At 38.3% G+C, this 22,512-nt stretch overlaps 61 non-coding genes across 61 annotated transcripts; all 61 read right to left on the reverse strand.

Annotated features, from left to right (window-relative positions):
* Positions 1-182: 182 nt before the first annotated feature.
* trnam-cau (transfer RNA methionine (anticodon CAU)) lies at positions 183-255 on the reverse strand. Its single transcript has one exon. It is a non-coding gene; the product is annotated as a tRNA-Met (tRNA).
* Positions 256-519: 264 nt separating this feature from the next.
* Positions 520-592, reverse strand: trnam-cau (transfer RNA methionine (anticodon CAU)). The gene has a single exon. It is a non-coding gene; the product is annotated as a tRNA-Met (tRNA).
* A 1,360-nt stretch (positions 593-1,952) lies between these two features.
* trnam-cau (transfer RNA methionine (anticodon CAU)) lies at positions 1,953-2,025 on the reverse strand. Its single transcript has one exon. It is a non-coding gene; the product is annotated as a tRNA-Met (tRNA).
* A 279-nt stretch (positions 2,026-2,304) lies between these two features.
* On the reverse strand, positions 2,305-2,377 carry trnam-cau (transfer RNA methionine (anticodon CAU)). Its single transcript has one exon. It is a non-coding gene; the product is annotated as a tRNA-Met (tRNA).
* Positions 2,378-2,655: 278 nt separating this feature from the next.
* trnam-cau (transfer RNA methionine (anticodon CAU)) lies at positions 2,656-2,728 on the reverse strand. The gene has a single exon. It is a non-coding gene; the product is annotated as a tRNA-Met (tRNA).
* Positions 2,729-3,004: 276 nt separating this feature from the next.
* trnam-cau (transfer RNA methionine (anticodon CAU)) lies at positions 3,005-3,077 on the reverse strand. The gene has a single exon. It is a non-coding gene; the product is annotated as a tRNA-Met (tRNA).
* A 275-nt stretch (positions 3,078-3,352) lies between these two features.
* On the reverse strand, positions 3,353-3,425 carry trnam-cau (transfer RNA methionine (anticodon CAU)). The gene has a single exon. It is a non-coding gene; the product is annotated as a tRNA-Met (tRNA).
* A 279-nt stretch (positions 3,426-3,704) lies between these two features.
* trnam-cau (transfer RNA methionine (anticodon CAU)) lies at positions 3,705-3,777 on the reverse strand. The gene has a single exon. It is a non-coding gene; the product is annotated as a tRNA-Met (tRNA).
* Positions 3,778-4,049: 272 nt separating this feature from the next.
* On the reverse strand, positions 4,050-4,122 carry trnam-cau (transfer RNA methionine (anticodon CAU)). Its single transcript has one exon. It is a non-coding gene; the product is annotated as a tRNA-Met (tRNA).
* A 277-nt stretch (positions 4,123-4,399) lies between these two features.
* trnam-cau (transfer RNA methionine (anticodon CAU)) lies at positions 4,400-4,472 on the reverse strand. Its single transcript has one exon. It is a non-coding gene; the product is annotated as a tRNA-Met (tRNA).
* Positions 4,473-4,752: 280 nt separating this feature from the next.
* Positions 4,753-4,825, reverse strand: trnam-cau (transfer RNA methionine (anticodon CAU)). The gene has a single exon. It is a non-coding gene; the product is annotated as a tRNA-Met (tRNA).
* Positions 4,826-5,106: 281 nt separating this feature from the next.
* On the reverse strand, positions 5,107-5,179 carry trnam-cau (transfer RNA methionine (anticodon CAU)). Its single transcript has one exon. It is a non-coding gene; the product is annotated as a tRNA-Met (tRNA).
* Positions 5,180-5,459: 280 nt separating this feature from the next.
* On the reverse strand, positions 5,460-5,532 carry trnam-cau (transfer RNA methionine (anticodon CAU)). Its single transcript has one exon. It is a non-coding gene; the product is annotated as a tRNA-Met (tRNA).
* Positions 5,533-5,811: 279 nt separating this feature from the next.
* On the reverse strand, positions 5,812-5,884 carry trnam-cau (transfer RNA methionine (anticodon CAU)). Its single transcript has one exon. It is a non-coding gene; the product is annotated as a tRNA-Met (tRNA).
* A 279-nt stretch (positions 5,885-6,163) lies between these two features.
* On the reverse strand, positions 6,164-6,236 carry trnam-cau (transfer RNA methionine (anticodon CAU)). Its single transcript has one exon. It is a non-coding gene; the product is annotated as a tRNA-Met (tRNA).
* Positions 6,237-6,516: 280 nt separating this feature from the next.
* trnam-cau (transfer RNA methionine (anticodon CAU)) lies at positions 6,517-6,589 on the reverse strand. The gene has a single exon. It is a non-coding gene; the product is annotated as a tRNA-Met (tRNA).
* A 278-nt stretch (positions 6,590-6,867) lies between these two features.
* On the reverse strand, positions 6,868-6,940 carry trnam-cau (transfer RNA methionine (anticodon CAU)). The gene has a single exon. It is a non-coding gene; the product is annotated as a tRNA-Met (tRNA).
* Positions 6,941-7,221: 281 nt separating this feature from the next.
* Positions 7,222-7,294, reverse strand: trnam-cau (transfer RNA methionine (anticodon CAU)). Its single transcript has one exon. It is a non-coding gene; the product is annotated as a tRNA-Met (tRNA).
* A 279-nt stretch (positions 7,295-7,573) lies between these two features.
* On the reverse strand, positions 7,574-7,646 carry trnam-cau (transfer RNA methionine (anticodon CAU)). The gene has a single exon. It is a non-coding gene; the product is annotated as a tRNA-Met (tRNA).
* A 279-nt stretch (positions 7,647-7,925) lies between these two features.
* Positions 7,926-7,998, reverse strand: trnam-cau (transfer RNA methionine (anticodon CAU)). Its single transcript has one exon. It is a non-coding gene; the product is annotated as a tRNA-Met (tRNA).
* A 279-nt stretch (positions 7,999-8,277) lies between these two features.
* Positions 8,278-8,350, reverse strand: trnam-cau (transfer RNA methionine (anticodon CAU)). Its single transcript has one exon. It is a non-coding gene; the product is annotated as a tRNA-Met (tRNA).
* A 280-nt stretch (positions 8,351-8,630) lies between these two features.
* On the reverse strand, positions 8,631-8,703 carry trnam-cau (transfer RNA methionine (anticodon CAU)). Its single transcript has one exon. It is a non-coding gene; the product is annotated as a tRNA-Met (tRNA).
* Positions 8,704-8,982: 279 nt separating this feature from the next.
* trnam-cau (transfer RNA methionine (anticodon CAU)) lies at positions 8,983-9,055 on the reverse strand. The gene has a single exon. It is a non-coding gene; the product is annotated as a tRNA-Met (tRNA).
* A 277-nt stretch (positions 9,056-9,332) lies between these two features.
* On the reverse strand, positions 9,333-9,405 carry trnam-cau (transfer RNA methionine (anticodon CAU)). Its single transcript has one exon. It is a non-coding gene; the product is annotated as a tRNA-Met (tRNA).
* A 280-nt stretch (positions 9,406-9,685) lies between these two features.
* trnam-cau (transfer RNA methionine (anticodon CAU)) lies at positions 9,686-9,758 on the reverse strand. Its single transcript has one exon. It is a non-coding gene; the product is annotated as a tRNA-Met (tRNA).
* A 279-nt stretch (positions 9,759-10,037) lies between these two features.
* On the reverse strand, positions 10,038-10,110 carry trnam-cau (transfer RNA methionine (anticodon CAU)). Its single transcript has one exon. It is a non-coding gene; the product is annotated as a tRNA-Met (tRNA).
* A 278-nt stretch (positions 10,111-10,388) lies between these two features.
* trnam-cau (transfer RNA methionine (anticodon CAU)) lies at positions 10,389-10,461 on the reverse strand. Its single transcript has one exon. It is a non-coding gene; the product is annotated as a tRNA-Met (tRNA).
* Positions 10,462-10,741: 280 nt separating this feature from the next.
* On the reverse strand, positions 10,742-10,814 carry trnam-cau (transfer RNA methionine (anticodon CAU)). The gene has a single exon. It is a non-coding gene; the product is annotated as a tRNA-Met (tRNA).
* A 278-nt stretch (positions 10,815-11,092) lies between these two features.
* On the reverse strand, positions 11,093-11,165 carry trnam-cau (transfer RNA methionine (anticodon CAU)). The gene has a single exon. It is a non-coding gene; the product is annotated as a tRNA-Met (tRNA).
* A 279-nt stretch (positions 11,166-11,444) lies between these two features.
* On the reverse strand, positions 11,445-11,517 carry trnam-cau (transfer RNA methionine (anticodon CAU)). Its single transcript has one exon. It is a non-coding gene; the product is annotated as a tRNA-Met (tRNA).
* A 282-nt stretch (positions 11,518-11,799) lies between these two features.
* trnam-cau (transfer RNA methionine (anticodon CAU)) lies at positions 11,800-11,872 on the reverse strand. The gene has a single exon. It is a non-coding gene; the product is annotated as a tRNA-Met (tRNA).
* Positions 11,873-12,151: 279 nt separating this feature from the next.
* On the reverse strand, positions 12,152-12,224 carry trnam-cau (transfer RNA methionine (anticodon CAU)). The gene has a single exon. It is a non-coding gene; the product is annotated as a tRNA-Met (tRNA).
* A 282-nt stretch (positions 12,225-12,506) lies between these two features.
* Positions 12,507-12,579, reverse strand: trnam-cau (transfer RNA methionine (anticodon CAU)). Its single transcript has one exon. It is a non-coding gene; the product is annotated as a tRNA-Met (tRNA).
* Positions 12,580-12,860: 281 nt separating this feature from the next.
* On the reverse strand, positions 12,861-12,933 carry trnam-cau (transfer RNA methionine (anticodon CAU)). Its single transcript has one exon. It is a non-coding gene; the product is annotated as a tRNA-Met (tRNA).
* Positions 12,934-13,215: 282 nt separating this feature from the next.
* On the reverse strand, positions 13,216-13,288 carry trnam-cau (transfer RNA methionine (anticodon CAU)). Its single transcript has one exon. It is a non-coding gene; the product is annotated as a tRNA-Met (tRNA).
* A 280-nt stretch (positions 13,289-13,568) lies between these two features.
* On the reverse strand, positions 13,569-13,641 carry trnam-cau (transfer RNA methionine (anticodon CAU)). The gene has a single exon. It is a non-coding gene; the product is annotated as a tRNA-Met (tRNA).
* Positions 13,642-13,915: 274 nt separating this feature from the next.
* On the reverse strand, positions 13,916-13,988 carry trnam-cau (transfer RNA methionine (anticodon CAU)). The gene has a single exon. It is a non-coding gene; the product is annotated as a tRNA-Met (tRNA).
* A 281-nt stretch (positions 13,989-14,269) lies between these two features.
* Positions 14,270-14,342, reverse strand: trnam-cau (transfer RNA methionine (anticodon CAU)). The gene has a single exon. It is a non-coding gene; the product is annotated as a tRNA-Met (tRNA).
* Positions 14,343-14,621: 279 nt separating this feature from the next.
* On the reverse strand, positions 14,622-14,694 carry trnam-cau (transfer RNA methionine (anticodon CAU)). The gene has a single exon. It is a non-coding gene; the product is annotated as a tRNA-Met (tRNA).
* A 281-nt stretch (positions 14,695-14,975) lies between these two features.
* trnam-cau (transfer RNA methionine (anticodon CAU)) lies at positions 14,976-15,048 on the reverse strand. The gene has a single exon. It is a non-coding gene; the product is annotated as a tRNA-Met (tRNA).
* A 279-nt stretch (positions 15,049-15,327) lies between these two features.
* trnam-cau (transfer RNA methionine (anticodon CAU)) lies at positions 15,328-15,400 on the reverse strand. The gene has a single exon. It is a non-coding gene; the product is annotated as a tRNA-Met (tRNA).
* A 279-nt stretch (positions 15,401-15,679) lies between these two features.
* trnam-cau (transfer RNA methionine (anticodon CAU)) lies at positions 15,680-15,752 on the reverse strand. The gene has a single exon. It is a non-coding gene; the product is annotated as a tRNA-Met (tRNA).
* A 274-nt stretch (positions 15,753-16,026) lies between these two features.
* On the reverse strand, positions 16,027-16,099 carry trnam-cau (transfer RNA methionine (anticodon CAU)). Its single transcript has one exon. It is a non-coding gene; the product is annotated as a tRNA-Met (tRNA).
* A 279-nt stretch (positions 16,100-16,378) lies between these two features.
* trnam-cau (transfer RNA methionine (anticodon CAU)) lies at positions 16,379-16,451 on the reverse strand. The gene has a single exon. It is a non-coding gene; the product is annotated as a tRNA-Met (tRNA).
* A 283-nt stretch (positions 16,452-16,734) lies between these two features.
* On the reverse strand, positions 16,735-16,807 carry trnam-cau (transfer RNA methionine (anticodon CAU)). Its single transcript has one exon. It is a non-coding gene; the product is annotated as a tRNA-Met (tRNA).
* Positions 16,808-17,086: 279 nt separating this feature from the next.
* trnam-cau (transfer RNA methionine (anticodon CAU)) lies at positions 17,087-17,159 on the reverse strand. Its single transcript has one exon. It is a non-coding gene; the product is annotated as a tRNA-Met (tRNA).
* A 280-nt stretch (positions 17,160-17,439) lies between these two features.
* Positions 17,440-17,512, reverse strand: trnam-cau (transfer RNA methionine (anticodon CAU)). Its single transcript has one exon. It is a non-coding gene; the product is annotated as a tRNA-Met (tRNA).
* A 279-nt stretch (positions 17,513-17,791) lies between these two features.
* On the reverse strand, positions 17,792-17,864 carry trnam-cau (transfer RNA methionine (anticodon CAU)). The gene has a single exon. It is a non-coding gene; the product is annotated as a tRNA-Met (tRNA).
* Positions 17,865-18,145: 281 nt separating this feature from the next.
* trnam-cau (transfer RNA methionine (anticodon CAU)) lies at positions 18,146-18,218 on the reverse strand. Its single transcript has one exon. It is a non-coding gene; the product is annotated as a tRNA-Met (tRNA).
* Positions 18,219-18,498: 280 nt separating this feature from the next.
* Positions 18,499-18,571, reverse strand: trnam-cau (transfer RNA methionine (anticodon CAU)). The gene has a single exon. It is a non-coding gene; the product is annotated as a tRNA-Met (tRNA).
* Positions 18,572-18,851: 280 nt separating this feature from the next.
* trnam-cau (transfer RNA methionine (anticodon CAU)) lies at positions 18,852-18,924 on the reverse strand. The gene has a single exon. It is a non-coding gene; the product is annotated as a tRNA-Met (tRNA).
* Positions 18,925-19,204: 280 nt separating this feature from the next.
* Positions 19,205-19,277, reverse strand: trnam-cau (transfer RNA methionine (anticodon CAU)). Its single transcript has one exon. It is a non-coding gene; the product is annotated as a tRNA-Met (tRNA).
* A 279-nt stretch (positions 19,278-19,556) lies between these two features.
* trnam-cau (transfer RNA methionine (anticodon CAU)) lies at positions 19,557-19,629 on the reverse strand. Its single transcript has one exon. It is a non-coding gene; the product is annotated as a tRNA-Met (tRNA).
* Positions 19,630-19,908: 279 nt separating this feature from the next.
* On the reverse strand, positions 19,909-19,981 carry trnam-cau (transfer RNA methionine (anticodon CAU)). The gene has a single exon. It is a non-coding gene; the product is annotated as a tRNA-Met (tRNA).
* Positions 19,982-20,259: 278 nt separating this feature from the next.
* Positions 20,260-20,332, reverse strand: trnam-cau (transfer RNA methionine (anticodon CAU)). The gene has a single exon. It is a non-coding gene; the product is annotated as a tRNA-Met (tRNA).
* A 279-nt stretch (positions 20,333-20,611) lies between these two features.
* Positions 20,612-20,684, reverse strand: trnam-cau (transfer RNA methionine (anticodon CAU)). Its single transcript has one exon. It is a non-coding gene; the product is annotated as a tRNA-Met (tRNA).
* Positions 20,685-20,964: 280 nt separating this feature from the next.
* Positions 20,965-21,037, reverse strand: trnam-cau (transfer RNA methionine (anticodon CAU)). Its single transcript has one exon. It is a non-coding gene; the product is annotated as a tRNA-Met (tRNA).
* A 282-nt stretch (positions 21,038-21,319) lies between these two features.
* Positions 21,320-21,392, reverse strand: trnam-cau (transfer RNA methionine (anticodon CAU)). Its single transcript has one exon. It is a non-coding gene; the product is annotated as a tRNA-Met (tRNA).
* A 279-nt stretch (positions 21,393-21,671) lies between these two features.
* trnam-cau (transfer RNA methionine (anticodon CAU)) lies at positions 21,672-21,744 on the reverse strand. Its single transcript has one exon. It is a non-coding gene; the product is annotated as a tRNA-Met (tRNA).
* A 281-nt stretch (positions 21,745-22,025) lies between these two features.
* On the reverse strand, positions 22,026-22,098 carry trnam-cau (transfer RNA methionine (anticodon CAU)). The gene has a single exon. It is a non-coding gene; the product is annotated as a tRNA-Met (tRNA).
* Positions 22,099-22,377: 279 nt separating this feature from the next.
* trnam-cau (transfer RNA methionine (anticodon CAU)) lies at positions 22,378-22,450 on the reverse strand. The gene has a single exon. It is a non-coding gene; the product is annotated as a tRNA-Met (tRNA).
* Between the last annotated feature and the right edge of the window lie 62 nt (positions 22,451-22,512).

Genomic DNA, 22,512 nt, shown 5'->3' on the forward strand with positions numbered 1-22,512 from the left:
TATGGTCTGAAATTCTACAACCCCTGAGACAAAAGATTGATTTCATTCTAAAGTAATACATATCGATATGGACCTTAAGATGTGGTATCCACCTTGACAAAAGTATGTATTGTGTGAAAGTCCAAAACAACAGAGAATTCATTTCACTCATCTTCAGCCAACACTGTCTTTGAAAGCTTTGCTGCCCCGTGTGAGGATCGAACTCACGACCTTCAGATTATGAGACTGACGCGCTACCTACTGCGCTAACGAGGCCCTTCTTGCAAAATTTCCAAAAAGAAAAAAATATATTGATACCGAACTTTGACAGTGATGTTGAAACCACCGTGCCAAAATATATGTATGGTCTGAAATTCTACAACCCCTGAGACAAAAAGATTGATTTCATTCTAAAGTAATACATATCGATATGGACCTTAAGATGTGGTATCCACCTTGACAAAATATGTATTGTGTGAAAGTCCAAACAACAGTGAATTCATTTTCACCTTCAGCCAACACTCTTTTGAAAAGCTTTGCTGCCCCGTGTGAGGATCGAACTCACGACCTTCAGATTATGAGACTGACGCGCTACCTACTGCGCTAACGAGGCCCTTCTTGCAAACATTTTCAAAAAGAAAAACAAAATATTGATACGAACTTCAGAATTTTGACAGTGATGTTGAAACCACCGGGTGCGCAAAAATATATGTATGGTCTGAAATTGCTACAACCTGTGAGACAAAAAGAATGGATTTCATTCTAAGTAATACATATCGATTATGGACCTTAAGATGTGGTATACCAAACCTTGAACAAAAGTATGTATTGTGTGAAAGGCCGGCAAACGGACAGTGAATTCATTTGCACTTCATCTTCAGAGCCAACATCGCTTTTGAAAAGCTTTGCTGGCCGGTGCCCCGTGTGAGTGATCGAACTCACGACCTTCAGATATGAGACTGAACGCCCCTTAACCTACTGCGCTAAACGAGGGCCCTTCTTGGCAAAATGTCCAAAAAAGAAGAAAAAAAATATTGAGAACGAAAATTTAAGATTTTGACAGTGATGTTGAAACCACCGTGCCAAAATATATGTATGGTCTGAAATTCTAACAAGCCCTGAGACAAAAAGATTGATTTCATTCTAAAGTAATACATATCGATATGGACCTTAAGAATGTGGTATCCACCTTGACAAAAGTATGTATTGTGTGAAAGTCCAAAACAACAGTGAATTCATTTTCAGCCAACACTCTTTTGAAAATCTTTGCTGCCCCGTGTGAGGATCAGACTCACGACCTTCAGATTATGAGACTGACGCGCTACCTACTGCGCTAACGAGGCCCTTCTTGCAAAAATTTCCAAAAAGAAAAAATATATATTGATACCGAACTTCAGATTTGACAGTGATGTTGAAACCACCGTGCCAAAATATATGTATGGTCTGAAATTCTACAACCCGTGAGACAAAAAGATTGATTTCATTCTAAAGTAATACATATCGATATGGACCTTAAGATGTGGTATCCACCTTGACAAAAGTATGTATTGTGTGAAAGTCCAGAACAACAGAGAATTCATTTTCACTTCATCTTCAGCAACACTGTCTTTTGAAAAGCTTTGCTGCCCCGTGTGAGGATCGAACATCACGACCTTCAGATTATGAGACTGACGCGCTACCTACTGCGCTAACGAGGCCCTTCTTGCAAAATTTCCAAAACAGAAAAAATAATATATTGATACCGAACTTCAGATTTTGACAGTGATGTTGAAACCACCGTGCCAAAATATATGTATGGTCTGAAATTCTACAACCCTGAGACAAAAAGATTGATTTCATTCTAAAGTAATACATATCGATATGGACCTTAAGATGTGGTATCCACCTTGACAAAAGTATGTATTGTGTGAAAGTCCAAAACAACATGGAATTCATTCTTCATCTTCAGCCAACACTCTTTTGAAAAGCTTTGCTGCCCCGTGTGAGGATCGAACTCACGACCTTCAGATTATGAGACTGACGCGCTACCTACTGCGCTAACGAGGCCCTTCTTGCAAAAATTTCCAAAAAGAAAAAATATATATTGATACCGAAATTCAGATTTTGACAGTGATGTTGAAACCACCGTGCCAAAATATATGTATGGTCTGAAATTCTACAACCCTGAGACAAAAAGATTGATTTCATTCTAAAGTAATACATATCGATATGGACCTTAAGATGTGGTATCCACCTTGACAAAAGTATGTATTGTGTGAAAGTCCAAAACAACAGTGAATTCATTTTCACTTCATCTTCAGCCAACACTCTTTTGAAAAGCTTTGCTGCCCCGTGTGAGGATCGAACTCACGACCTTCAGATTATGAGACTGACGCGCTACCTACTGCGCTAACGAGGCCCTTCTTGCAAAAATGTCCAAAAAGAAGAAAAAAATATTGATACCGAAATTCAGATTTTGACAGTGATGTTGAAACCACCGTGCCAAAATATATGTATGGTCTGAAATTCTACAACCCTGAGACAAAAAGATTGATTTCATTCTAAAGTAATACATATCGATATGGACCTTAAGATGTGGTATCCACCTTGACAAAAGTATGTATTGTGTGAAAGTCCAAAACAACAGTGAATTCATTTCACTTCATCTTCAGCCAACACTCTTTTGAAAAGCTTTGCTGCCCCGTGTGAGGATCGAACTCACGACCTTCAGATTATGAGACTGACGCGCTACCTACTGCGCTAACGAGGCCCTTCTTGCAAAAATGTCCAAAAAAGAAAAAAATATATTGATACCGAAATTCAGATTTGACAGTGATGTTGAAACCACCGTGCCAAAATATATGTATGGTCTGAAATTCTACAACCCTGAGACAAAAAGATTGATTTCATTCTAAAGTAATACATATCGATATGGACCTTAAGATGTGGTATCCACCTTGACAAAAGTATGTATTGTGTGAAAGTCCAAAAAACAGTGAATTCATTTCACTTCATCTTCAGCCAACACTCTTTTGAAAAGCTTTGCTGCCCCGTGTGAGGATCGAACTCACGACCTTCAGATTATGAGACTGACGCGCTACCTACTGCGCTAACGAGGCCCTTCTTGCAAAAATGTCCAAACAGAAAAAATATATATTGATACCGAACTTCAGATTTTGACAGTGATGTTGAAACCACCGTGCCAAAATATATGTATGGTCTGAAATTCTACAACCTGTGAGACAAAAAGATTGATTTCATTCTAAAGTAATACATATCGATATGGACCTTAAGATGTGGTATCCACCTTGACAAAAGTATGTATTGTGTGAAAGTCCAAACAGACAGTGAATTCATTTTCACTTCAGCCAACACGTCTTTTGAAAAGCTTTGCTGCCCCGTGTGAGGATCGAACTCACGACCTTCAGATTATGAGACTGACGCGCTACCTACTGCGCTAACGAGGCCCTTCTTGCAAAAATTTCCAAAAAGAAAAAAATATATTGATACCGAACTTCAGATTTTGACAGTGATGTTGAAACCACCGTGCCAAAATATATGTATGGTCTGAAATTCTACAACCTGTGAGACAAAAAGATTGATTTCATTCTAAAGTAATACATATCGATATGGACCTTAAGATGTGGTATCCACCTTGACAAAAGTATGTATTGTGTGAAAGTCCAAAACGACAGAGAATTCATTCACTTCATCTTCAGCCAACACTGTCTTTTGAAAAGCTTTGCTGCCCCGTGTGAGGATCGAACTCACGACCTTCAGATTATGAGACTGACGCGCTACCTACTGCGCTAACGAGGCCCTTCTTGCAAAAATTTCCAAAAAGAAAAAAATATATTGATACCGAACTTCAGATTTTGACAGTGATGTTGAAACCACCGTGCCAAAATATATGTATGGTCTGAAATTCTACAACCCTGAGACAAAAAGATTGATTTCATTCTAAAGTAATACATATCGATATGGACCTTAAGATGTGGTATCCACCTTGACAAAAGTATGTATTGTGTGAAAGTCCAAAACAACAGTGAATTCATTTTCACTTCAGCCAACACTCTTTTGAAAAGCTTTGCTGCCCCGTGTGAGGATCGAACTCACGACCTTCAGATTATGAGACTGACGCGCTACCTACTGCGCTAACGAGGCCCTTCTTGCAAAAATTTCCAAAAAGAAAAAAATATATTGATACCGAACTTCAGATTTTGACAGTGATGTTGAAACCACCGTGCCAAAATATATGTATGGTCTGAAATTCTACAACCCTGAGACAAAAAGATTGATTTCATTCTAAAGTAATACATATCGATATGGACCTTAAGATGTGGTATCCACCTTGACAAAAGTATGTATTGTGTGAAAGTCCAAAACAACAGTGAATTCATTTCACTTCATCTTCAGCCAACACTCTTTTGAAAAGCTTTGCTGCCCCGTGTGAGGATCGAACTCACGACCTTCAGATTATGAGACTGACGCGCTACCTACTGCGCTAACGAGGCCCTTCTTGCAAAAATGTCCAAAAAGAAAAAAAATATATTGATACCGAACTTCAGATTTTGACAGTGATGTTGAAACCACCGTGCCAAAATATATGTATGGTCTGAAATTCTACAACCCTGTGAGACAAAAAGATTGATTTCATTCTAAAGTAATACATATCGATATGGACCTTAAGATGTGGTATCCACCTTGACAAAAGTATGTATTGTGTGAAAGTCCAAAACAACAGTGAATTCATTTCACTTCATCTTCAGCCAACACTCTTTTGAAAAGCTTTGCTGCCCCGTGTGAGGATCGAACTCACGACCTTCAGATTATGAGACTGACGCGCTACCTACTGCGCTAACGAGGCCCTTCTTGCAAAAATTTCCAAAAAGAAAAAAATATATTGATACCGAACTTCAGATTTTGACAGTGATGTTGAAACCACCGTGCCAAAATATATGTATGGTCTGAAATTCTACAACCTGTGAGACAAAAAGATTGATTTCATTCTAAAGTAATACATATCGATATGGACCTTAAGATGTGGTATCCACCTTGACAAAAGTATGTATTGTGTGAAAGTCCAGAACAACAGTGAATTCATTTTCACTTCATCTTCAGCCAACACTGTCTTTTGAAAAGCTTTGCTGCCCCGTGTGAGGATCGAACTCACGACCTTCAGATTATGAGACTGACGCGCTACCTACTGCGCTAACGAGGCCCTTCTTGCAAAAATTTCCAAAAAGAAAAAAATATATATTGATACCGAACTTCAGATTTTGACAGTGATGTTGAAACCACCGTGCCAAAATATATGTATGGTCTGAAATTCTACAACCTGTGAGACAAAAAGATTGATTTCATTCTAAAGTAATACATATCGATATGGACCTTAAGATGTGGTATCCACCTTGACAAAAGTATGTATTGTGTGAAAGTCCAAAACAACAGTGAATTCATTTCACTTCATCTTCAGCCAACACTCTTTTGAAAAGCTTTGCTGCCCCGTGTGAGGATCGAACTCACGACCTTCAGATTATGAGACTGACGCGCTACCTACTGCGCTAACGAGGCCCTTCTTGCAAAAATGTCCAAAAAGAAAAAAAATATATTGATACCGAACTTCAGATTTTGACAGTGATGTTGAAACCACCGTGCCAAAATATATGTATGGTCTGAAATTCTACAACCCTGAGACAAAAAGATTGATTTCATTCTAAAGTAATACATATCGATATGGACCTTAAGATGTGGTATCCACCTTGACAAAAGTATGTATTGTGTGAAAGTCCAAAACGACAGTGAATTCATTTTCACTTCATCTTCAGCCAACACTCTTTTGAAAAGCTTTGCTGCCCCGTGTGAGGATCGAACTCACGACCTTCAGATTATGAGACTGACGCGCTACCTACTGCGCTAACGAGGCCCTTCTTGCAAAAATGTCCAAAAAGAAAAAAAATATATTGATACCGAACTTCAGATTTTGACAGTGATGTTGAAACCACCGTGCCAAAATATATGTATGGTCTGAAATTCTACAACCCTGAGACAAAAAGATTGATTTCATTCTAAAGTAATACATATCGATATGGACCTTAAGATGTGGTATCCACCTTGACAAAAGTATGTATTGTGTGAAAGTCCAAAACAACAGTGAATTCATTTTCACTTCATCTTCAGCCAACACTCTTTTGAAAAGCTTTGCTGCCCCGTGTGAGGATCGAACTCACGACCTTCAGATTATGAGACTGACGCGCTACCTACTGCGCTAACGAGGCCCTTCTTGCAAAAATGTCCAAAAGAAGAAAAAAATATATTGATACCGAACTTCAGATTTTGACAGTGATGTTGAAACCACCGTGCCAAAATATATGTATGGTCTGAAATTCTACAACCTGGAGACAAAAAGATTGATTTCATTCTAAAGTAATACATATCGATATGGACCTTAAGATGTGGTATCCACCTTGACAAAAGTATGTATTGTGTGAAAGTCCAAAACAACAGTGAATTCATTTTCACTTCATCTTCAGCCAACACTCTTTTGAAAAGCTTTGCTGCCCCGTGTGAGGATCGAACTCACGACCTTCAGATTATGAGACTGACGCGCTACCTACTGCGCTAACGAGGCCCTTCTTGCAAAAATGTCCAAAAAGAAAAAAATATATTGATACCGAACTTCAGATTTTGACAGTGATGTTGAAACCACCGTGCCAAAATATATGTATGGTCTGAAATTCTACAACCTGTGAGACAAAAAGATTGATTTCATTCTAAAGTAATACATATCGATATGGACCTTAAGATGTGGTATCCACCTTGACAAAAGTATGTATTGTGTGAAAGTCCAGAACAACAGTGAATTCATTTCACTTCATCTTCAGCCAACACTCTTTTGAAAAGCTTTGCTGCCCCGTGTGAGGATCGAACTCACGACCTTCAGATTATGAGACTGACGCGCTACCTACTGCGCTAACGAGGCCCTTCTTGCAAAAATTTCCAAAAAGAAAAAATATATATTGATACCGAACTTCAGATTTTGACAGTGATGTTGAAACCACCGTGCCAAAATATATGTATGGTCTGAAATTCTACAACCTGTGAGACAAAAAGATTGATTTCATTCTAAAGTAATACATATCGATATGGACCTTAAGATGTGGTATCCACCTTGACAAAAGTATGTATTGTGTGAAAGTCCAAAACGACAGAGAATTCATTTCACTTCATCTTCAGCCAACACTGTCTTTTGAAAAGCTTTGCTGCCCCGTGTGAGGATCGAACTCACGACCTTCAGATTATGAGACTGACGCGCTACCTACTGCGCTAACGAGGCCCTTCTTGCAAAAATTTCCAAAAAGAAAAAATATATATTGATACCGAACTTCAGATTTTGACAGTGATGTTGAAACCACCGTGCCAAAATATATGTATGGTCTGAAATTCTACAACCTGTGAGACAAAAAGATTGATTTCATTCTAAAGTAATACATATCGATATGGACCTTAAGATGTGGTATCCACCTTGACAAAAGTATGTATTGTGTGAAAGTCCAAAACAACAGTGAATTCATTTCACTTCATCTTCAGCCAACACTCTTTTGAAAAGCTTTGCTGCCCCGTGTGAGGATCGAACTCACGACCTTCAGATTATGAGACTGACGCGCTACCTACTGCGCTAACGAGGCCCTTCTTGCAAAAATTTCCAAAAAGAAAAAATATATATTGATACCGAACTTCAGATTTTGACAGTGATGTTGAAACCACCGTGCCAAAATATATGTATGGTCTGAAATTCTACAACCCTGAGACAAAAAGATTGATTTCATTCTAAAGTAATACATATCGATATGGACCTTAAGATGTGGTATCCACCTTGACAAAAGTATGTATTGTGTGAAAGTCCAAAACAACAGTGAATTCATTTTCACTTCATCTTCAGCCAACACTCTTTTGAAAAGCTTTGCTGCCCCGTGTGAGGATCGAACTCACGACCTTCAGATTATGAGACTGACGCGCTACCTACTGCGCTAACGAGGCCCTTCTTGCAAAAATGTCCAAAAAGAAGAAAAAATATATTGATACCGAACTTCAGATTTTGACAGTGATGTTGAAACCACCGTGCCAAAATATATGTATGGTCTGAAATTCTACAACCCTGAGACAAAAAGATTGATTTCATTCTAAAGTAATACATATCGATATGGACCTTAAGATGTGGTATCCACCTTGACAAAAGTATGTATTGTGTGAAAGTCCAAAACAACAGTGAATTCATTTCACTTCATCTTCAGCCAACACTCTTTTGAAAAGCTTTGCTGCCCCGTGTGAGGATCGAACTCACGACCTTCAGATTATGAGACTGACGCGCTACCTACTGCGCTAACGAGGCCCTTCTTGCAAAAATGTCCAAAAAGAAGAAAAAATATATTGATACCGAACTTCAGATTTTGACAGTGATGTTGAAACCACCGTGCCAAAATATATGTATGGTCTGAAATTCTACAACCCTGAGACAAAAAGATTGATTTCATTCTAAAGTAATACATATCGATATGGACCTTAAGATGTGGTATCCACCTTGACAAAAGTATGTATTGTGTGAAAGTCCAAAACAACAGTGAATTCATTTTCACTTCATCTTCAGCCAACACTCTTTTGAAAAGCTTTGCTGCCCCGTGTGAGGATCGAACTCACGACCTTCAGATTATGAGACTGACGCGCTACCTACTGCGCTAACGAGGCCCTTCTTGCAAAAATGTCCAAAAAGAAAAAATATATATTGATACCGAACTTCAGATTTTGACAGTGATGTTGAAACCACCGTGCCAAAATATATGTATGGTCTGAAATTCTACAACCTGTGAGACAAAAAGATTGATTTCATTCTAAAGTAATACATATCGATATGGACCTTAAGATGTGGTATCCACCTTGACAAAAGTATGTATTGTGTGAAAGTCCAAAACAACAGTGAATTCATTTCACTTCATCTTCAGCCAACACTCTTTTGAAAAGCTTTGCTGCCCCGTGTGAGGATCGAACTCACGACCTTCAGATTATGAGACTGACGCGCTACCTACTGCGCTAACGAGGCCCTTCTTGCAAAAATGTCCAAAAAGAAAAAAATATATATTGATACCGAACTTCAGATTTTGACAGTGATGTTGAAACCACCGTGCCAAAATATATGTATGGTCTGAAATTCTACAACCTGTGAGACAAAAAGATTGATTTCATTCTAAAGTAATACATATCGATATGGACCTTAAGATGTGGTATCCACCTTGACAAAAGTATGTATTGTGTGAAAGTCCAAAACAACAGTGAATTCATTTTCACTTCAGCCAACACTGTCTTTTGAAAAGCTTTGCTGCCCCGTGTGAGGATCGAACTCACGACCTTCAGATTATGAGACTGACGCGCTACCTACTGCGCTAACGAGGCCCTTCTTGCAAAAATTTCCAAAAAGAAAAAAATATATTGATACCGAACTTCAGATTTTGACAGTGATGTTGAAACCACCGTGCCAAAATATATGTATGGTCTGAAATTCTACAACCTGTGAGACAAAAAGATTGATTTCATTCTAAAGTAATACATATCGATATGGACCTTAAGATGTGGTATCCACCTTGACAAAAGTATGTATTGTGTGAAAGTCCAAAACAACAGTGAATTCATTTTCACTTCATCTTCAGCCAACACTTCTTTTGAAAAGCTTTGCTGCCCCGTGTGAGGATCGAACTCACGACCTTCAGATTATGAGACTGACGCGCTACCTACTGCGCTAACGAGGCCCTTCTTGCAAAAATTTCCAAAAAGAAAAAAATATATTGATACCGAACTTCAGATTTTGACAGTGATGTTGAAACCACCGTGCCAAAATATATGTATGGTCTGAAATTCTACAACCTGTGAGACAAAAAGATTGATTTCATTCTAAAGTAATACATATCGATATGGACCTTAAGATGTGGTATCCACCTTGACAAAAGTATGTATTGTGTGAAAGTCCAAAACAACAGTGAATTCATTTTCACTTCATCTTCAGCCAACACTCTTTTGAAAAGCTTTGCTGCCCCGTGTGAGGATCGAACTCACGACCTTCAGATTATGAGACTGACGCGCTACCTACTGCGCTAACGAGGCCCTTCTTGCAAAAATGTCCAAAAAGAAAAAAAATATATTGATACCGAACTTCAGATTTTGACAGTGATGTTGAAACCACCGTGCCAAAATATATGTATGGTCTGAAATTCTACAACCCTGAGACAAAAAGATTGATTTCATTCTAAAGTAATACATATCGATATGGACCTTAAGATGTGGTATCCACCTTGACAAAAGTATGTATTGTGTGAAAGTCCAAAACAACAGTGAATTCATTTCACTTCATCTTCAGCCAACACTCTTTTGAAAAGCTTTGCTGCCCCGTGTGAGGATCGAACTCACGACCTTCAGATTATGAGACTGACGCGCTACCTACTGCGCTAACGAGGCCCTTCTTGCAAAAATGTCCAAAAAGAAAAAAAATATATTGATACCGAACTTCAGATTTTGACAGTGATGTTGAAACCACCGTGCCAAAATATATGTATGGTCTGAAATTCTACAACCTGTGAGACAAAAAGATTGATTTCATTCTAAAGTAATACATATCGATATGGACCTTAAGATGTGGTATCCACCTTGACAAAAGTATGTATTGTGTGAAAGTCCAAAACAACAGTGAATTCATTTTCACTTCATCTTCAGCCAACACTCTTTTGAAAAGCTTTGCTGCCCCGTGTGAGGATCGAACTCACGACCTTCAGATTATGAGACTGACGCGCTACCTACTGCGCTAACGAGGCCCTTCTTGCAAAAATGTCCAAAAAGAAAAAAATATATTGATACCGAACTTCAGATTTTGACAGTGATGTTGAAACCACCGTGCCAAAATATATGTATGGTCTGAAATTCTACAACCCTGAGACAAAAAGATTGATTTCATTCTAAAGTAATACATATCGATATGGACCTTAAGATGTGGTATCCACCTTGACAAAAGTATGTATTGTGTGAAAGTCCAAAACAACAGTGAATTCATTTTCACTTCATCTTCAGCCAACACTCTTTTGAAAAGCTTTGCTGCCCCGTGTGAGGATCGAACTCACGACCTTCAGATTATGAGACTGACGCGCTACCTACTGCGCTAACGAGGCCCTTCTTGCAAAAATGTCCAAAAAGAAAAAATATATATTGATACCGAACTTCAGATTTTGACAGTGATGTTGAAACCACCGTGCCAAAATATATGTATGGTCTGAAATTCTACAACCTGTGAGACAAAAAGATTGATTTCATTCTAAAGTAATACATATCGATATGGACCTTAAGATGTGGTATCCACCTTGACAAAAGTATGTATTGTGTGAAAGTCCAAAACAACAGTGAATTCATTTCACTTCATCTTCAGCCAACACTCTTTTGAAAAGCTTTGCTGCCCCGTGTGAGGATCGAACTCACGACCTTCAGATTATGAGACTGACGCGCTACCTACTGCGCTAACGAGGCCCTTCTTGCAAAAATTTCCAAAAAGAAAAAAATATATATTGATACCGAACTTCAGATTTTGACAGTGATGTTGAAACCACCGTGCCAAAATATATGTATGGTCTGAAATTCTACAACCTGTGAGACAAAAAGATTGATTTCATTCTAAAGTAATACATATCGATATGGACCTTAAGATGTGGTATCCACCTTGACAAAAGTATGTATTGTGTGAAAGTCCAAAACGACAGTGAATTCATTTCACTTCATCTTCAGCCAACACTGTCTTTTGAAAAGCTTTGCTGCCCCGTGTGAGGATCGAACTCACGACCTTCAGATTATGAGACTGACGCGCTACCTACTGCGCTAACGAGGCCCTTCTTGCAAAAATTTCCAAAAAGAAAAAAATATATTGATACCGAACTTCAGATTTTGACAGTGATGTTGAAACCACCGTGCCAAAATATATGTATGGTCTGAAATTCTACAACCTGTGAGACAAAAAGATTGATTTCATTCTAAAGTAATACATATCGATATGGACCTTAAGATGTGGTATCCACCTTGACAAAAGTATGTATTGTGTGAAAGTCCAAAACAACAGTGAATTCATTTTCACTTCATCTTCAGCCAACACTCTTTTGAAAAGCTTTGCTGCCCCGTGTGAGGATCGAACTCACGACCTTCAGATTATGAGACTGACGCGCTACCTACTGCGCTAACGAGGCCCTTCTTGCAAAAATTTCCAAAAAGAAAAAAAATATATTGATACCGAACTTCAGATTTTGACAGTGATGTTGAAACCACCGTGCCAAAATATATGTATGGTCTGAAATTCTACAACCTGTGAGACAAAAAGATTGATTTCATTCTAAAGTAATACATATCGATATGGACCTTAAGATGTGGTATCCACCTTGACAAAAGTATGTATTGTGTGAAAGTCCAAAACAACAGTGAATTCATTTTCACTTCATCTTCAGCCAACACTGTCTTTTGAAAAGCTTTGCTGCCCCGTGTGAGGATCGAACTCACGACCTTCAGATTATGAGACTGACGCGCTACCTACTGCGCTAACGAGGCCCTTCTTGCAAAAATTTCCAAAAAGAAAAAAAATATATTGATACCGAACTTCAGATTTTGACAGTGATGTTGAAACCACCGTGCCAAAATATATGTATGGTCTGAAATTCTACAACCCTGTGAGACAAAAAGATTGATTTCATTCTAAAGTAATACATATCGATATGGACCTTAAGATGTGGTATCCACCTTGACAAAAGTATGTATTGTGTGAAAGTCCAAAACAACAGTGAATTCATTTTCACTTCATCTTCAGCCAACACTCTTTTGAAAAGCTTTGCTGCCCCGTGTGAGGATCGAACTCACGACCTTCAGATTATGAGACTGACGCGCTACCTACTGCGCTAACGAGGCCCTTCTTGCAAAAATTTCCAAAAAGAAAAAAAATATATTGATACCGAACTTCAGATTTTGACAGTGATGTTGAAACCACCGTGCCAAAATATATGTATGGTCTGAAATTCTACAACCTGTGAGACAAAAAGATTGATTTCATTCTAAAGTAATACATATCGATATGGACCTTAAGATGTGGTATCCACCTTGACAAAAGTATGTATTGTGTGAAAGTCCAAAACAACAGTGAATTCATTTTCACTTCATCTTCAGCCAACACTGTCTTTTGAAAAGCTTTGCTGCCCCGTGTGAGGATCGAACTCACGACCTTCAGATTATGAGACTGACGCGCTACCTACTGCGCTAACGAGGCCCTTCTTGCAAAAATTTCCAAAAAGAAAAAAAATATATTGATACCGAACTTCAGATTTTGACAGTGATGTTGAAACCACCGTGCCAAAATATATGTATGGTCTGAAATTCTACAACCTGTGAGACAAAAAGATTGATTTCATTCTAAAGTAATACATATCGATATGGACCTTAAGATGTGGTATCCACCTTGACAAAAGTATGTATTGTGTGAAAGTCCAAAACAACAGTGAATTCATTTTCACTTCATCTTCAGCCAACACTCTTTTGAAAAGCTTTGCTGCCCCGTGTGAGGATCGAACTCACGACCTTCAGATTATGAGACTGACGCGCTACCTACTGCGCTAACGAGGCCCTTCTTGCAAAAATTTCCAAAAAGAAAAAATATATATTGATACCGAACTTCAGATTTTGACAGTGATGTTGAAACCACCGTGCCAAAATATATGTATGGTCTGAAATTCTACAACCTGTGAGACAAAAAGATTGATTTCATTCTAAAGTAATACATATCGATATGGACCTTAAGATGTGGTATCCACCTTGACAAAAGTATGTATTGTGTGAAAGTCCAAAACAACAGTGAATTCATTTTCACTTCAGCCAACACTCTTTTGAAAAGCTTTGCTGCCCCGTGTGAGGATCGAACTCACGACCTTCAGATTATGAGACTGACGCGCTACCTACTGCGCTAACGAGGCCCTTCTTGCAAAAATTTCCAAAAAGAAAAAATATATATTGATACCGAACTTCAGATTTTGACAGTGATGTTGAAACCACCGTGCCAAAATATATGTATGGTCTGAAATTCTACAACCTGTGAGACAAAAAGATTGATTTCATTCTAAAGTAATACATATCGATATGGACCTTAAGATGTGGTATCCACCTTGACAAAAGTATGTATTGTGTGAAAGTCCAAAACAACAGTGAATTCATTTCACTTCATCTTCAGCCAACACTGTCTTTTGAAAAGCTTTGCTGCCCCGTGTGAGGATCGAACTCACGACCTTCAGATTATGAGACTGACGCGCTACCTACTGCGCTAACGAGGCCCTTCTTGCAAAAATTTCCAAAAAGAAAAAAATATATTGATACCGAACTTCAGATTTTGACAGTGATGTTGAAACCACCGTGCCAAAATATATGTATGGTCTGAAATTCTACAACCTGTGAGACAAAAAGATTGATTTCATTCTAAAGTAATACATATCGATATGGACCTTAAGATGTGGTATCCACCTTGACAAAAGTATGTATTGTGTGAAAGTCCAAAACAACAGTGAATTCATTTTCACTTCATCTTCAGCCAACACTCTTTTGAAAAGCTTTGCTGCCCCGTGTGAGGATCGAACTCACGACCTTCAGATTATGAGACTGACGCGCTACCTACTGCGCTAACGAGGCCCTTCTTGCAAAAATTTCCAAAAAGAAAAAAATATATTGATACCGAACTTCAGATTTTGACAGTGATGTTGAAACCACCGTGCCAAAATATATGTATGGTCTGAAATTCTACAACCTGTGAGACAAAAAGATTGATTTCATTCTAAAGTAATACATATCGATATGGACCTTAAGATGTGGTATCCACCTTGACAAAAGTATGTATTGTGTGAAAGTCCAAAACGACAGTGAATTCATTTTCACTTCATCTTCAGCCAACACTGTCTTTTGAAAAGCTTTGCTGCCCCGTGTGAGGATCGAACTCACGACCTTCAGATTATGAGACTGACGCGCTACCTACTGCGCTAACGAGGCCCTTCTTGCAAAAATTTCCAAAAAGAAAAAAAATATATTGATACCGAACTTCAGATTTTGACAGTGATGTTGAAACCACCGTGCCAAAATATATGTATGGTCTGAAATTCTACAACCTGTGAGACAAAAAGATTGATTTCATTCTAAAGTAATACATATCGATATGGACCTTAAGATGTGGTATCCACCTTGACAAAAGTATGTATTGTGTGAAAGTCCAAAACAACAGTGAATTCATTTCACTTCATCTTCAGCCAACACTCTTTTGAAAAGCTTTGCTGCCCCGTGTGAGGATCGAACTCACGACCTTCAGATTATGAGACTGACGCGCTACCTACTGCGCTAACGAGGCCCTTCTTGCAAAAATTTCCAAAAAGAAAAAAATATATTGATACCGAACTTCAGATTTTGACAGTGATGTTGAAACCACCGTGCCAAAATATATGTATGGTCTGAAATTCTACAACCTGTGAGACAAAAAGATTGATTTCATTCTAAAGTAATACATATCGATATGGACCTTAAGATGTGGTATCCACCTTGACAAAAGTATGTATTGTGTGAAAGTCCAAAACGACAGTGAATTCATTTTCACTTCATCTTCAGCCAACACTCTTTTGAAAAGCTTTGCTGCCCCGTGTGAGGATCGAACTCACGACCTTCAGATTATGAGACTGACGCGCTACCTACTGCGCTAACGAGGCCCTTCTTGCAAAAATTTCCAAAAAGAAAAAAATATATTGATACCGAACTTCAGATTTTGACAGTGATGTTGAAACCACCGTGCCAAAATATATGTATGGTCTGAAATTCTACAACCTGTGAGACAAAAAGATTGATTTCATTCTAAAGTAATACATATCGATATGGACCTTAAGATGTGGTATCCACCTTGACAAAAGTATGTATTGTGTGAAAGTCCAAAACAACAGTGAATTCATTTCACTTCAGCCAACACTGTCTTTTGAAAAGCTTTGCTGCCCCGTGTGAGGATCGAACTCACGACCTTCAGATTATGAGACTGACGCGCTACCTACTGCGCTAACGAGGCCCTTCTTGCAAAAATTTCCAAAAAGAAAAAAATATATTGATACCGAACTTCAGATTTTGACAGTGATGTTGAAACCACCGTGCCAAAATATATGTATGGTCTGAAATTCTACAACCTGTGAGACAAAAAGATTGATTTCATTCTAAAGTAATACATATCGATATGGACCTTAAGATGTGGTATCCACCTTGACAAAAGTATGTATTGTGTGAAAGTCCAAAACAACAGTGAATTCATTTTCACTTCATCTTCAGCCAACACTCTTTTGAAAAGCTTTGCTGCCCCGTGTGAGGATCGAACTCACGACCTTCAGATTATGAGACTGACGCGCTACCTACTGCGCTAACGAGGCCCTTCTTGCAAAAATTTCCAAAAAGAAAAAAAATATATTGATACCGAACTTCAGATTTTGACAGTGATGTTGAAACCACCGTGCCAAAATATATGTATGGTCTGAAATTCTACAACCCTGTGAGACAAAAAGATTGATTTCATTCTAAAGTAATACATATCGATATGGACCTTAAGATGTGGTATCCACCTTGACAAAAGTATGTATTGTGTGAAAGTCCAAAACAACAGTGAATTCATTTTCACTTCATCTTCAGCCAACACTGTCTTTTGAAAAGCTTTGCTGCCCCGTGTGAGGATCGAACTCACGACCTTCAGATTATGAGACTGACGCGCTACCTACTGCGCTAACGAGGCCCTTCTTGCAAAAATTTCCAAAAAGAAAAAAATATATTGATACCGAACTTCAGATTTTGACAGTGATGTTGAAACCACCGTGCCAAAATATATGTATGGTCTGAAATTCTACAACCTGTGAGACAAAAAGATTGATTTCATTCTAAAGTAATACATATCGATATGGACCTTAAGATGTGGTATCCACCTTGACAAAAGTATGTATTGTGTGAAAGTCCAAAACGACAGTGAATTCATTTTCACTTCATCTTCAGCCAACACTCTTTTGAAAAGCTTTGCTGCCCCGTGTGAGGATCGAACTCACGACCTTCAGATTATGAGACTGACGCGCTACCTACTGCGCTAACGAGGCCCTTCTTGCAAAAATTTCCAAAAAGAAAAAAAATATATTGATACCGAACTTCAGATTTTGACAGTGATGTTGAAACCACCGTGCCAAAATATATGTATGGTCTGAAATTCTACAACCTGTGAGACAAAAAGATTGATTTCATTCTAAAGTAATACATATCGATATGGACCTTAAGATGTGGTATCCACCTTGACAAAAGTATGTATTGTGTGAAAGTCCAAAACAACAGTGAATTCATTTTCACTTCATCTTCAGCCAACACTCTTTTGAAAAGCTTTGCTGCCCCGTGTGAGGATCGAACTCACGACCTTCAGATTATGAGACTGACGCGCTACCTACTGCGCTAACGAGGCCCTTCTTGCAAAAATTTCCAAAAAGAAAAAAATATATTGATACCGAACTTCAGATTTTGACAGTGATGTTGAAACCACCGTGCCAAAATATATGTATGGTCTGAAATTCTACAACCTGTGAGACAAAAAGATTGATTTCATTCTAAAGTAATACATATCGATATGGACCTTAAGATGTGGTATCCACCTTGACAAAAGTATGTATTGTGTGAAAGTCCAAAACGACAGTGAATTCATTTTCACTTCATCTTCAGCCAACACTCTTTTGAAAAGCTTTGCTGCCCCGTGTGAGGATCGAACTCACGACCTTCAGATTATGAGACTGACGCGCTACCTACTGCGCTAACGAGGCCCTTCTTGCAAAAATTTCCAAAAAGAAAAAAAATATATTGATACCGAACTTCAGATTTTGACAGTGATGTTGAAACCACCGTGCCAAAATATATGTATGGTCTGAAATTCTACAACCCTGAGACAAAAAGATTGATTTCATTCTAAAGTAATACATATCGATATGGACCTTAAGATGTGGTATCCACCTTGACAAAAGTATGTATTGTGTGAAAGTCCAAAACAACAGTGAATTCATTTTCACTTCATCTTCAGCCAACACTGTCTTTTGAAAAGCTTTGCTGCCCCGTGTGAGGATCGAACTCACGACCTTCAGATTATGAGACTGACGCGCTACCTACTGCGCTAACGAGGCCCTTCTTGCAAAAATTTCCAAAAAGAAAAAAAATATATTGATACCGAACTTCAGATTTTGACAGTGATGTTGAAACCACCGTGCCAAAATATATGTATGGTCTGAAATTCTACAACCTGTGAGACAAAAAGATTGATTTCATTCTAAAGTAATACATATCGATATGGACCTTAAGATGTGGTATCCACCTTGACAAAAGTATGTATTGTGTGAAAGTCCAAAACAACAGTGAATTCATTTTCACTTCATCTTCAGCCAACACTCTTTTGAAAAGCTTTGCTGCCCCGTGTGAGGATCGAACTCACGACCTTCAGATTATGAGACTGACGCGCTACCTACTGCGCTAACGAGGCCCTTCTTGCAAAAATTTCCAAAAAGAAAAAAAATATATTGATACCGAACTTCAGATTTTGACAGTGATGTTGAAACCACCGTGCCAAAATATATGTATGGTCTGAAATTCTACAACCTGTGAGACAAAAAGATTGATTTCATTCTAAAGTAATACATATCGATATGGACCTTAAGATGTGGTATCCACCTTGACAAAAGTATGTATTGTGTGAAAGTCCAAAACAACAGTGAATTCATTTTCACTTCATCTTCAGCCAACACTCTTTTGAAAAGCTTTGCTGCCCCGTGTGAGGATCGAACTCACGACCTTCAGATTATGAGACTGACGCGCTACCTACTGCGCTAACGAGGCCCTTCTTGCAAAAATTTCCAAAAAGAAAAAAAATATATTGATACCGAACTTCAGATTTTGACAGTGATGTTGAAACCACCGTGCCAAAATATATGTATGGTCTGAAATTCTACAACCTGTGAGACAAAAAGATTGATTTCATTCTAAAGTAATACATATCGATATGGACCTTAAGATGTGGTATCCACCTTGACAAAAGTATGTATTGTGTGAAAGTCCAAAACAACAGTGAATTCATTTTCACTTCATCTTCAGCCAACACTCTTTTGAAAAGCTTTGCTGCCCCGTGTGAGGATCGAACTCACGACCTTCAGATTATGAGACTGACGCGCTACCTACTGCGCTAACGAGGCCCTTCTTGCAAAAATGTCCAAAAAGAAAAAAATATATTGATACCGAACTTCAGATTTTGACAGTGATGTTGAAACCACCGTGCCAAAATATATGTATGGTCTGAAATTCTACAACCTGTGAGACAAAAAGATTGATTTCATTCTAAAGTAATACATATCGATATGGACCTTAAGATGTGGTATCCACCTTGACAAAAGTATGTATTGTGTGAAAGTCCAAAACGACAGTGAATTCATTTTCACTTCATCTTCAGCCAACACTCTTTTGAAAAGCTTTGCTGCCCCGTGTGAGGATCGAACTCACGACCTTCAGATTATGAGACTGACGCGCTACCTACTGCGCTAACGAGGCCCTTCTTGCAAAAATTTCCAAAAAGAAAAAAATATATTGATACCGAACTTCAGATTTTGACAGTGATGTTGAAACCACCGTGCCAAAATATATGTATGGTCTGAAATTCTACAACCTGTGAGACAAAAAGATTGATTTCATTCTAAAGTAATACATATCGATATGGACCTTAAGATGTGGTATCCACCTTGACAAAAGTATGTATTGTGTGAAAGTCCAAAACAACAGTGAATTCATTTTCACTTCATCTTCAGCCAACACTCTTTTGAAAAGCTTTGCTGCCCCGTGTGAGGATCGAACTCACGACCTTCAGATTATGAGACTGACGCGCTACCTACTGCGCTAACGAGGCCCTTCTTGCAAAAATTTCCAAAAAGAAAAAAATATATTGATACCGAACTTCAGATTTTGACAGTGATGTTGAAACCACCGTGCCAAAATATATGTATGGTCTGAAATTCTACAACCTGTGAGACAAAAAGATTGATTTCATTCTAAAGTAATACATATCGATATGGACCTTAAGATGTGGTATCCACCTTGACAAAAGTATGTATTGTGTGAAAGTCCAAAACAACAGTGAATTCATTTCACTTCATCTTCAGCCAACACTCTTTTGAAAAGCTTTGCTGCCCCGTGTGAGGATCGAACTCACGACCTTCAGATTATGAGACTGACGCGCTACCTACTGCGCTAACGAGGCCCTTCTTGCAAAAATGTCCAAAAAGAAAAAAAATATATTGATACCGAACTTCAGATTTTGACAGTGATGTTGAAACCACCGTGCCAAAATATATGTATGGTCTGAAATTCTACAACCCTGAGACAAAAAGATTGATTTCATTCTAAAGTAATACATATCGATATGGACCTTAAGATGTGGTATCCACCTTGACAAAAGTATGTATTGTGTGAAAGTCCAAAACAACAGTGAATTCATTTTCACTTCATCTTCAGCCAACACTCTTTTGAAAAGCTTTGCTGCCCCGTGTGAGGATCGAACTCACGACCTTCAGATTATGAGACTGACGCGCTACCTACTGCGCTAACGAGGCCCTTCTTGCAAAAATTTCCAAAAAGAAAAAAAATATATTGATACCGAACTTCAGATTTTGACAGTGATGTTGAAACCACCGTGCCAAAATATATGTATGGTCTGAAATTCTACAACCTGTGAGACAAAAAGATTGATTTCATTCTAAAGTAATACATATCGATATGGACCTTAAGATGTGGTATCCACCTTGACAAAAGTATGTATTGTGTGAAAGTCCAAAACGACAGTGAATTCATTTTCACTTCATCTTCAGCCAACACTCTTTTGAAAAGCTTTGCTGCCCCGTGTGAGGATCGAACTCACGACCTTCAGATTATGAGACTGACGCGCTACCTACTGCGCTAACGAGGCCCTTCTTGCAAAAATTTCCAAAAAGAAAAAAAATATATTGATACCGAACTTCAGATTTTGACAGTGATGTTGAAACCACCGTGCCAAAATATATGTATGGTCTGAAATTCTACAACCCTGTGAGACAAAAAGATTGATTTCATTCTAAAGTAATACATATCGATATGGACCTTAAGATGTGGTATCCACCTTGACAAAAGTATGTATTGTGTGAAAGTCCAAAACAACAGTGAATTCATTTTCACTTCATCTTCAGCCAACACTTCTTTTGAAAAGCTTTGCTGCCCCGTGTGAGGATCGAACTCACGACCTTCAGATTATGAGACTGACGCGCTACCTACTGCGCTAACGAGGCCCTTCTTGCAAAAATTTCCAAAAAGAAAAAATATATATTGATACCGAACTTCAGATTTTGACAGTGATGTTGAAACCACCGTGCCAAAATATATGTATGGTCTGAAATTCTACAACCTGTGAGACAAAAAGATTGATTTCATTCTAAAGTAATACATATCGATATGGACCTTAAGATGTGGTATCCACCTTGACAAAAGTATGTATTGTGTGAAAGTCCAGAACAACAGTGAATTCATTTCACTTCATCTTCAGCCAACACTCTTTTGAAAAGCTTTGCTGCCCCGTGTGAGGATCGAACTCACGACCTTCAGATTATGAGACTGACGCGCTACCTACTGCGCTAACGAGGCCCTTCTTGCAAAAATTTCCAAAAAGAAAAAAATATATTGATACCGAACTTCAGATTTTGACAGTGATGTTGAAACCACCGTGCCAAAATATATGTATGGTCTGAAATTCTACAACCTGTGAGACAAAAAGATTGATTTCATTCTAAAGTAATACATATCGATATGGACCTTAAGATGTGGTATCCACCTTGACAAAAGTATGTATTGTGTGAAAGTCCAAAACGACAGTGAATTCATTTTCACTTCATCTTCAGCCAACACTGTCTTTTGAAAAGCTTTGCTGCCCCGTGTGAGGATCGAACTCACGACCTTCAGATTATGAGACTGACGCGCTACCTACTGCGCTAACGAGGCCCTTCTTGCAAAAATTTCCAAAAAGAAAAAAATATATTGATACCGAACTTCAGATTTTGACAGTGATGTTGAAACCACCGTGCCAAAATATATGTATGGTCTGAAATTCTACAACCTGTGAGACAAAAAGATTGATTTCATTCTAAAGTAATACATATCGATATGGACCTTAAGATGTGGTATCCACCTTGACAAAAGTATGTATTGTGTGAAAGTCCAGAACAACAGTGAATTCATTTTCACTTCATCTTCAGCCAACACTCTTTTGAAAAGCTTTGCTGCCCCGTGTGAGGATCGAACTCACGACCTTCAGATTATGAGACTGACGCGCTACCTACTGCGCTAACGAGGCCCTTCTTGCAAAAATTTCCAAAAAGAAAAAAATATATTGATACCGAACTTCAGATTTTGACA

Source organism: Oncorhynchus kisutch, unplaced genomic scaffold, assembly GCF_002021735.2.
Source record: "Oncorhynchus kisutch isolate 150728-3 unplaced genomic scaffold, Okis_V2 scaffold1980, whole genome shotgun sequence".
Lineage (NCBI taxonomy): Eukaryota > Metazoa > Chordata > Actinopteri > Salmoniformes > Salmonidae > Oncorhynchus > Oncorhynchus kisutch.